Raw genomic sequence first — 12028 nt, 5'->3', positions numbered from 1 at the left:
ACTTTTGATGCGAAGCCTTTACAGGTTCACCATTTCAGGTTCTTGTTTGAGTTACCTTTTTTTTTTGTTAATTTATATTTTTTGTAAACGCCTGAGCGCGGTGGGGCAGAATTGGGCATTTTCATTTGTCATTTTTATTTAAAAATAAATAAAAGCTTCACGTTTAATTTCATAAATTCTTGTAAAATTGAAAAGAAGAGGTGATGAGTGTGACGGTGAGGTGTGAATTAGTGGACAATTATAAATAAAAATAACGAATAGTTCGTCCACTGCTATTAACAATATGACTCAGTATGTAATATTTTTTTAAAAACGTGTAAGATATTTTTAAGCCATTCACGCTCCTTATGCATTAGCTGTTTAGCATGCTAATATTAAATATCAAATAGGTGAATACATTTACGACAATACCGATAAATTGTTTCTTTTTCTATTTCAATAAGCCAAAAACATTTCTGATGTATTAGATTATGTTACGGCAATTTATTCGTCGTATAAAAAAAGTATCATCAACTAATAAAGGCATTTTGTGCCAATAAATATATAACGTTATAATATAATAAAGTTTTTGTGATACCCAACTGAAAAAAGTAATTACTAAACCAATTTACAGAATATTTTATACCAATATTTATTAATATATATGTGTTGTGCGTGTCATAGAAGGGTTAAGTATATGATCTATACTTCTATACTAATATTATAAATGTGAAAGAAACTCTGTTCGTCTACCTGTCGCTCTTTCGCTTCCAAAACGTTGAACAGAATTTGATGAAATTTGGTACGAAGCAAATTTGAACTCCAAGGAAGGCAAGTTTTTCTGCCTAACACATGAAAACCAAACCCATAAAACAGGAGCGAAGCCGCGGTCGACAACTAATTTATTATACAACTAGTTTTCTAGCTTTGCTGATTGATCCGCTTTAAATTTAGACTATTGACGTGACAAGCGTCAAATTCATGTTCTTGTTATTACATACAAAATGTACGGAAATGTGTTTGAGATAAACTAATAGCTCGAATAGACAGATTTGGAAGTAAATGAAAACTTGATTGAGTTCGTTTTAATTTTACGAGAGCTATGTTTGTGATTATAAGAAACAGTTGAAACTTATTTAAATTTCACCTGTGAAATTCAATGAAAATTCCCAAACAATACAAATGATTAAATGAACGCATTTTACATTTTAAATAACATAAATTGCAATGATTGTGTAATTTATAAATAACTCTTTATATAATGAAAATCCGTTAAGTCTATTAAAAATTAACAGTTTAAGCATACGCAAATCAAATTCACGTGTAATACAAATTGGCATACTTGGCATACTAGCTTAAAATATATTTTAATCCATTGTAATGAATTCTAAAACAGTTCTTTTTTCAACTGAATAACTCACGTCCAAGCTAAGTTTTTAAGTAAAATTATGGAAATAAGTGTTACGTAATTTTAAAATACGGTTAGCTAGGATAAAATAATTGCTTTCTGAGTAACGTCTATTCAGCTAACACGAATTTAGTGCGGTTGATGTAGACGACAGCTAACGTTTACAGTTTATTGAAAATTAATTTGGCAAGTTTCTCAGAAGTAATTTTAATCTATGTATTAAGTAGTACTGTTGGTGTTGGCTGTTCAGGTGAAAATTCATTTTTGAATTAATTCATTTATTATTAATTAATTCATTCATTAAAAAAATTATGAAACTATTAAATTAACATATATGAATGTAACAAAGGGAGAATTTTTATAAATGTGTGAATAAAATTGTGTATACATATAATTAGGATTTCGTAAATTATATTTTACAATGCGTCGCTAGTTACCCAGTCACTAAGATCAGTCTCTTATGTATTGCTGTGTGCCTGTTAAAAGGGTAATCGAATCACTGTAACTTTATTCCTGTGTTATTGACCATTTAATGTTATTTTTAAGTATTCTATCACTGGCATAGTATACTAATTATTATTGTGTTTGTTTGTTCCAGGTCAGTACGGTGTCATCAGCATGCAGTTATATTTGTTACCTAACAAATCTGTCCAAATATAAAATAAAACATGTTTTCTTTACAACGTGAAGTTCACGGTATGAATGTGTGAAGTCCGCATGTTTCACAAGAAATAATTTAATAGGCAGATCGTCGCGGTACATTTTCAAGTTTAATTAAAATCTACCACAAGAAGTGTTAACAAAAATAGTATTTTTTAAAGTGTTTGTTTTGAACTGTACCCGTAACGACGCATAGGCATACTAGGTATGAGAGAAATAGTATTTTTTTAGTGGTAATTTTTTCAATGAATTAAAAAGAAAGTTATTGATACATTTTATGTAGATGATAGTATCTAATATTTTTTGTCTAGCTTAAAATCTGATACAAACCGATAATTGTAAGCTTACCACAAAATATTTGTTTACAAATGCAACAGTTTATCTAGTATTATTTACTTTTAGATATATATATGACGTTCACACACAAATATGGCATACATATAATATATGTATATAGAAGAATTATATACATATAGATACGTACAGATTCGACGACCTCCATGGTCGAGTGGCGTGTACACCTGTTTTCATAGATACGCCAAAAAGGTACATATATTTTTCATGTGTTAATTGCGGGATTCGGGGTTCAAAGGAGTCGTTTAACCCCGACAGTAACAAACAAACGTAGCTACTTTTGGCATTTATAATATAATCATAATAGATTCAACACTATTTTTTATTGTAATATCTATTTTAATTTAGCTAGATCGCTGATCGGATAGCTGATCAAATACAATTTTATTCAAAAAAGTCCGCCGCAGCTGCAATGTAGTGAGTGATTTATTAAATAGGTTAAGCAGAGTACATAAAACCAAATCAACTAGAAATTATATATACCATAACGATGGATATAGTAATTATCGACGGAGTACAGTCCTTTTGTATTTCAATGGAATGCACTCAACTGCTGATAGCGAGTGCCCGACCTCCATCTATGTAGATTGGCATTAAGCATCCTTAAAGCTGGGTCGAGTAAAATTATATTTATCAGACAATAAATTATTTCATCAATAATTTTATAATTAGTGATTACTGCTAATAAAAAAAATATGTTAGTATATACTTTAAGACAGTGAAATGACTTTTAAGAAAAGTACCATGAAACTCCTTTGACGTGACCTTCTAATTAGAAGAATTTTCAAAAATTACATATTCGTTGTTATTATCATTAATTAATTAATATACAACCTCCTTAATATACACAAGAGGTGGCTTTATTAATGTAGAGGTACGAGTAACGTATCATTCCAATGTCATCATGTCAAATCATTTCATTAGTGTCGAATACGCAATAAACATGATTTAATCAGACGACCACCCTGAATTAAGCTCTTAATCCTACTCCTCAACAAGACAACTTTGTCCGACTTATTTCCATTTTTATTTATAATACAGGCAATAACAGTCAGGTGTATCCATTGTTATGACGTCAGATAACATATTAAACGTAACCGAGCTAAAGACGAGAAGAATACGGCCCAAAAGCTCACTGACCCGATCCGTTCCGCTGTTAGTAGCTCAGCTTTATAATTACATGCATTTTATAAATAAATACACAATATAACAGAGGATGAGTTGCTAGCATTACATACTAGCCCAGATACAAACTATTTTAACATCTTCGACAATCGTCATGAAAGTCTTGGAGATGTCCTCATACGAATTAAATTAGTATTTATCAAACGGTGATAAAATAACAACAGTAATATTAAGAGTATATAATCTTTAGAGTTTCGCCGAAAAGGCCTTTAAAATTAAATTGCAATCTCTTCAAGAATTTTTCATTTCAAGCCATCGCTTTACACACTTTGAAATGCTTGTCTTGTCTTGTCCTTTGTACATTGCCGAAATAAATTTAATGATATCTAATAACAATTATTTAAAAGTTTTCCAAACTGAATTTCTCGCTGTCGAAGACCACAATACAGAAGACAGGTATAGATAGATAAGATTTCAGGGAACGGATTATGTATTTTGAAATTATATCGATTTTTTAAAATAACATGCAATATAACTAAATTTAGAAAAGTTATCAAATTTATAGATAAAATATAAGTCTTGATTCTTTCGACCAAATCAGGATGACGTTCTCCAGTATCATACAATATACACTCCTTCCGTCCTTATCATCGGTACCGGTAATCGATTTTACATAACTTATCAAGATATAACAAATGTAAAAACTCTTATCGTTCTCAACATTGAAGTTGTAAATTAAAAATTCTACCTCTTATCTGATTCGTAGTACTTAACGCTTATACCAGTCATTAATAATAGCATGCCATATTTACTATAAATATCAGAAACCCTACAAAACAACAACGTTAATTTCACTCCAAATTAATATCTCGTCGATATAAAAAGAAATAAATGAAAATGAAAACATTAAAACTCTTCAATAGTATTCTTAATCATTTGACCGTAAACTTGTAATTGAAATTTTGATGTAGATTAAATGTAACGATATCGAAACATTTTACAATTACTTTTGTGTTATATGATAAAAATGTTTCTTGAGATAAGATATTATTTTAATCAATATCAATAGTAAATATAATAAATGTTTTAAATTATTCTTTTTTGATATTCTGAAGAGTTTAAAGCAGATACACTTTATTTAAGCAACCTTAACTACTGTACTTTTTAATTTTATACGTATTTGTCTTAAGACGAATTAAATAAAACGAGATAATTGAATTTAAAAAAAGATGCCTTTGTTTAAAACTTATGTCCTTTAACATCTTTATATCTCATATTGAGTGCGGGACTCACACGCCGCCTACTTTACTCGATAAACTCAAACACTTTATAGCTTATGAATGGCTTTTCATACGGTTTTCACTAATGGACGATGTGATTCATGAGGCAGGTTCAGGTGTACAATTCATTTGTATAAGTTGGCTGAAATAGCATAACGATTGTTGAAGTTTTCGAAACAAGAAAAAAAATTATCAAAAGAAATGTATATATGAGGCATACACGTTTTATATAGACTCTTATTTTACACGTGCGAAGCCTTTGTTAAATATGGAGAAGGATTATTTTATAACTAAATATCATGTAACATTTGTGCTTGACGATGACCAAATATCATCCTATTTGTATTGGAACAGCATTGTGGAATATATTCCAAAACTTCTACTGAAAATAAAAGGAGGTTTTTGCCCAGCAGTAGACAAATTACAGGCAGTCTATGAGTCTACATATCTTTTTTTTAGTTTAGATAAAAAAAGTATTTAGTGTAGAAAGCAACTCTAATGATAGAACGACATCATGCTGCTTCGTATGACACGTTGATTTTGAATGTCGAGAACACTCGCGTAGAATGAAATTCAGTGCTTTATCTGACCTCGACCTAGTTGCAGACAAGCGTTACGAAAAACTAATTTAGTACAATATGACGTCTCCACAACTTGAGCTACAATGTGTCTGTGCTTTTTATACATGAATACGACTTCAAACTATAAAAAAAAACATGCAACGACATAAAATATAATGTGCCATTTTTTAATATTTATTTCTATTCATACTGCACATCTTCTACATATAACCTGATATTATGTATCAAGATCACTGGCCATATCTGTACCTGTTATCTGTAAGCAATAATTAATATTATTAATAAATCAGTTGTTTATAAAATTATAAGAGAAACAGTACATTCTTTGTTCTTGGCACCGATTTCAGACAATTCTGACACTGACATATAAAACCTTTTAATAATTGACCCAATTGAGTGCATTTTCTCTTATTTTTGAAATCTATAAAATGTAAAAGTTCTCTTAAATTTTCTTTTAAAAGCAATTAATACATTTAATATTTCATGAATGATTACAATATATCTTAATTGAAGAAATCATAAAGCATAAATCCATATTGTTTGTTGAAATGGCCAAAATGTAAGATGCAATAGTTGTACCGAATAATTAAGACATGTATGTAATAGTTTCGATAAAAAAATGTCGATGCATTTTCTCCTGAAACCAGAAAAATAAATACTAATAAATAAATAATAATATATTTATTTTAAAATTTAAGGGTTTAATGTATAGCGCTGATACTGTTAGGGTTAGACGAACGAAAATTGCTTTAAGTCCAGTTCAAAACATGTTACGATTTTTAAAAAAATATTGCAGGAGCGACAGGAAAATTTCGATGATCCAATTGCTCATCGGACTTGTTGAACAGTCCTATAAGTTAGCAGACAGCAGCACACTCATTTTGATTCCTATTACTTGGCACTAAGGTTTATTTCGTCTTGCCCTTGATTTTCAGATATCATTGAGAACCTGAAATGGATTGTGAAATAAGTTGAACGTTGCATAATTTAAATGCATGTTTTTCTGATTTAGTCTGCTCGTGGTATTTGTTTTCGTAACATACGGTAAGCAATTATTATACTTACCATAAAATACGTTTCAATTTTTGTTTATGTCAACACAAAATTTTATTTATTTACTGATTATCCATATCGTGTAAAGTCGACAGAGAATTTTACTAATTATTTTTTAACATGCCCGTGAACAATTATTAATCCTAATTTTAATACTGTAAACCAAATGTTTTAAAAACGTTTTTAAAATATTCAGATCGTTTCTCTATTCAACTATGACGACAATCGACGGAAATCGTCAAGAGCCGTCCCAGACACTGATCGACTTTTATTATTCCAAGTCGCTCGAACTTGGAAACGCTTTAGAATGCTCAAAGGGAATCTCGAACTCGCACTACCTGCAGATCTTTATGGTATTCTCGACATTATTGAGTGCATACTTTAATGATGAGTTCTCTCTTATTACATTACACTAGACAGATTAAAATGATAGGTATTCCTCTGTATATGGCCATTGTACTTGAGTCTTATATATTTACAATTGTCACATCAATAAAGGTCTTGATACTTTATAAAATACTGTATATGAATAAAAATTCATATACAGTATATTATCTATATCTCATCACTCATCTTAGTGATTTTACTCAGAGGCTGCAATTCGCCCTATTTAAGCTTCGTTTTATTATTAACATAGTATAGGCAATATATATGTACATGCATAGCTGTTTAATGTAGACACCTATAATTTATCAAGTGTTCCGTCCGTCTCTTTATTCTCAGAGCGATGTAAGGTCTTAATGTCGAGACTTTAATTAAAAAATACCTATATATAAGATGGAGTTCGACTTCATTTACCGCGCCACGATTAATTGAACCGGAATAAAGCCGTCCAGGTGTTTAATAGTCGGAGCTTAAAGCAGAAATATTGCTGTTGTTGGTCATTTCTTTTTAATATTTCTAGGGTATAAAATAATGTTATACTTATCTTAAGAGCATAATAACCGCTTAAGTTTATTTATTTTTATATAAATATTAAAAAAAATATAAAACGATTAAGGCATGAAATAGAATGCAGTAAATAAATAATTGACAACATTGATATTTAGAAGCATCTATAGACAAATAAACAATTGGGAGATCGCAAATATTTGATATAAATATTTCAATATAGCAAGAGTTGCTTACATAATGAACTATATCGCTCCCTATCGCTGGCTTTTAAAGATAAAATGAAAACAAATCAATTTGGTTTTATATAAATTAAGATTTTTGTACACTTTCAAGTCGAAGGTTGAAACAAGCGTCTTAAACTATAAAAATCCATTAACCTGGAATAAATCCACGGTGTAATCGATCATATTTAATGAAAACACCAAAGCTGTAACTAACTTTAAATGTATTTGATTTGTTATAAATTAGTTGATTACGCACGTAAAACAGTAGGCAGATAATTTACTTTTTAACTTTTTGATGAATGTGTGTAGTTTATATGTAATATCAATTGCTTATCTTGATTTTCCTAAACACTATTATATGTAATCTATTTGATGATCGGAATCGTTACCTTTACCTGTTCACTTGCACGCAGCATATATTAATTTAAATAATTGTAATAAAACTCCTTGACCACGAATGCTGTAAAGTGCTCGAAACGTCGGGATGTTAAAAGTTAAAAATAATTAATATACGCGATTCAAATCCGTTATGGCTAGTTTTATTTCAATGTGTAATCGCGAAAATTTAAGACAACGTTAAATAATTGTATTAACTAACATACTTAACAGCTTTGTATTTTTCAAATGTTGAAAAAGAGTAACTACTGAGTTTCTTGCCGGTTTTTCTCGGTAGAATCTACTTTTCGAATCGGTGGTAAGTTCACTTAATTGTTAATTGACGATTCAAAAGTGCTTGTAAAAGCCCACTTGAATAAAGTTTATTTTGATTTTTTTTGTTGACTTTTAAAAATAATATTCAAATGGTCAACTGTCGGAATATCACCTCGTCGATTTCTTCGTTTTTCATTTACACGTATGTAAAGTACGTGCACCTGTGTACAAATTTAAAATGAGCTTAAAGATCTTATTATTTAAAAAAATAGACAGTGCATTTTTTTATATAAATTTTATGAGAAAAATCTGTAACAAAATATGATCAATAATTGGTATTATTTTCGTTTTTTACTCTTTTTTTGCTGCCGGTATATATTATTTAAAATAATACTTGTTAACAACCGATATGGTTGCTACGTTCTCCACCGCTAACCCCGGCCCCGGTCAAGAATTTTTAGCAGGAGCTCAAAATTAGGGAATTAACTTCAGTTTTTTTTTAATGTTTTTAAGATCTTTCTCGTGATTAGGAAAGCGCATAAAGTGGTTCCGCGCCTTCATACTTTTTTATTTTATCTTAAATATCTTTGCTACTCTGTGAATTATACTTTTGTGCTCTCTGAATGTGTGTAAATTAAAAATATATTAAGCAATCAACAAAAAAAACTTAAACAACAATTTTTCGAACCTAAGTTATCATTGCTGAAGGCATTCTGTTTCAAACAACACACCGGAAAAAAAATTACAGCGGCGCTTTTAATCGTCGAGTACCCAAAATTACCCAAAAGTTTCGTTTCTCCTAAACCATATACAAACAAAGGGACGAAGTGATGAGCGAAATACGTAAACTAAACGTATATTACAAAGTTGGGAACGAAATCAAACATTACACAATGGCGGTTTAATATTTAACTTAATTCTTGGGATCCCAAGTTTTCGCTCACAAAAGGTAGTTAATTAAATTTTCCTCTCTTAACACAAAGCTTACCAACATATTACGTATTAAGAAGGTTCGACTTCGGCATAAAGATACTCTTTATGAATACATTCTTATAAAACCAATTATTATTTTTTGTAAAACGAATCTTCAAGTCCACACAATTGAGATTGTAAATATGTAATCACTACATGATCAGGCTTCGGACATTATAAAAAATACGTTACGAGTTCATTAAAACAGATAATATACTAACTTTCTTTTTAATTTTGGATGAGTTTTAAATGTAAACTTTCTTATATTGCATTTGATTTGATATTAAAATCGTAATATATTATTTTAAAATATTAATAATAAAACAAAATTATGTTTCCGCCCGGGATCGAACCGGGGGCCTTCTGCGTGTTAGGCAGATGTGATAACCGCTACACCACGGAAACTTGAAAGCATGATACTAAATTATTAAACGTATTACAAACCAAATATTTCATTGTATAAAGTGCCTGCTTACTGAGAAATTCTTAGTGACGGTTTCATTACGTGAATGCTATTGATTCGCTATCTTTTAAAATGACGTTATATTTTATTATAATCTTTAGTATGATGTAGTTTACGTTAAATTTTGTTGCAAGTAAATAATTACAGTAACTCAGTAAACAATACAATCGTAATTACAATTATTTTAGAGGCGACGCCTACGCATCGAATATTTAATTGATATTCGCATCTTCACAGATATGTGGAGTAGTATGAGTAGCTTATCTTTAACAATGAAAATTTCTGTCTGAAATAGAAGCCGTAGATTAAGTACGTATCTATAATAAATCAAAATCAAAATATTCTTTATTCAAATAGGCTTTTAATTCGTCATTTAACAACTATTTTAAGTGAAGCACCGGTTGGGAAAGTAGGTTCTACCGGCACCGGCAAGGACCGGCAAAAAACTCAGTAAATATACTTACGGGGTCGGTATGTGTCCTTGAAGAGGCGATATTCTTGATTTTGGACTTTTGTTTTCTTAACATGATACAATAAGGAATTTCTAATCGGTTTCAAAGTCCAGTATAAAAACGCAGCGAAAATTAACCGTTTTATATTAGATTTATCTTTTAAACTATTTTATTGAACACAGTACATTTAACAAAGTTGCGGCAATTTCATAAGAACTTTACCGGACTTAGTTAATCCAACTTACTATTAGTTAATGTTGTATGATTTATTAGTAAATAAATGTGTTTATTTGCGTTTAATTTCCTCTATAATATATTAATATTCGTTAAAAGAGTGAAGTGCCAATGACAATATGGCGATGACAATGTCATTTTCTCTCAGGACTTACTGATTATCAATAAGTAAATGCAATGCTTCCGTATTGAATAAAGGAATTGATGTTGAGTTTGAATTCCTAAAATAAAAAAGGTTATATATGTTGAACATTCGTATTCACATAAATTAACATAGCACCTCTGCTTGGTGTGGAGTGTGTCCGATGCCTTACTCATTGATCTTCCGTCGGGGCGTGAATCGGTAACATTAGGCTTAGTTGTGGTTAACATTAGTTTAGCCCAATTACACACTATCCACATTTCACATGAGCGTAATGTGCGGTATCCGTGGTTGGCAAACATAAGCCTTTGTAATTATGTTCCGTAATATTCAAGATATATGTTCCTTTCGATACATATTTATCATCAGTGTTCGTTCATTAGAATTGTAATATAATTATCCGAACGCTTTCGTGGACTAATCTGCTTTAAAGATTTATTGTTGTGAAACTTATAACGGCGCACCTTACTGGTCTTGTGGTCTCGTATACCGTAACGTCAAACGGCATGACGTTCTGACGCACACAAGCTTTCTATCTCTTTCTACCTTTTATATGCATGGTGCGTACAATATGTACATATACAATATATATTTTTTAAACCAAACCCTGGTTTTTTTTATTTCGCTCAATATATATTTTGTGGTTTTTCAAAAAATTATAAATTTAATCGTTTGACGGTATAGTAATTTAAACTATCAGAAAGCGTATTTTCTATTACATATTAGTAGTAGAACAAGTAGCCTTTATTGCGTACTTAGATTTTTAAGCATTGGTTGTTACAATACATGAATATGACGTTTAAAAGCAAGTCCATTTCTTATTTTTGATTATGGTACAGACAGACTGCAAATCGAATCCTTTGCCTTGTAATGATTTCAATAGATGGTTATGTTACATATCGCGGTTATGTGGTTCAGTGGTCGTGGTTATGATCTCAGCGGCGGGAGACTGCGGTCATACATGCATCATACAGACACAACTATATGGCGTACATTCAACGTCATGTAACGTACGTAATCATTTACAAATTATAAATATAACTATTTACAATGTTATTACATATTAAGTTATTAATAAGTTTCATTTATAGTAAATAAGGAGGTTTTCCAATAACAACTGGTAATATGAGCAATGTTATACATTCGTTCATAAACGTGTTTATGATTGTTTTCTGAAGTAACGCAGATTTTTCCGTAACAATTTCTTTGGACGACATATTGACCGTCAAATATGTCTATGCCATTTAAATAGTAATAATAGACTTTTATTAAACCTAATTAACCAAGCAGTGTTTTTGATTTAAGTTACTAAAAAAACTTACATACTTATGAAGAATATATCTAAAGAGTTCAAATGTAAGTTAGTTAATCCACACAGACAGAGATCATCGCATATATTATACTGTTTTTTTTATGTTATTCGTCAACAAGTAAAATGTACTTAAGCAAAGAAAAAACAGAAAAAAAGAAGAAGAACCGTATGATAAATTCATAAAAGCGTTCAAGAACGAAGTACCCACATAGTCTCAAGAGTTGCACATAGAGGCCACTTAAGG

The 12028-nt window shown here is 30.2% G+C and overlaps 1 protein-coding gene and 1 non-coding gene across 3 annotated transcripts in view; one reads left to right on the top strand and one right to left on the bottom strand.

Annotated features, from left to right (window-relative positions):
* Positions 1-12028, top strand: part of LOC124531320 (syndecan) — a 247781-nt gene that overhangs the window by 182960 nt on the left and 52793 nt on the right. The gene's annotated exons all lie outside the window — the stretch shown is intronic.
* Trnav-aac lies at positions 9514-9586 on the bottom strand. Its single transcript has one exon. It is a non-coding gene; the product is annotated as a tRNA-Val (tRNA).

The sequence above is a fragment of the Vanessa cardui genome, chromosome 1 (assembly GCF_905220365.1).
Source record: "Vanessa cardui chromosome 1, ilVanCard2.1, whole genome shotgun sequence".
Taxonomy (NCBI): domain Eukaryota; kingdom Metazoa; phylum Arthropoda; class Insecta; order Lepidoptera; family Nymphalidae; genus Vanessa; species Vanessa cardui.
The sequence above is the reverse complement of the archived record's forward strand: the minus strand, read 5'-3'. Positions and strand labels throughout refer to the sequence as shown.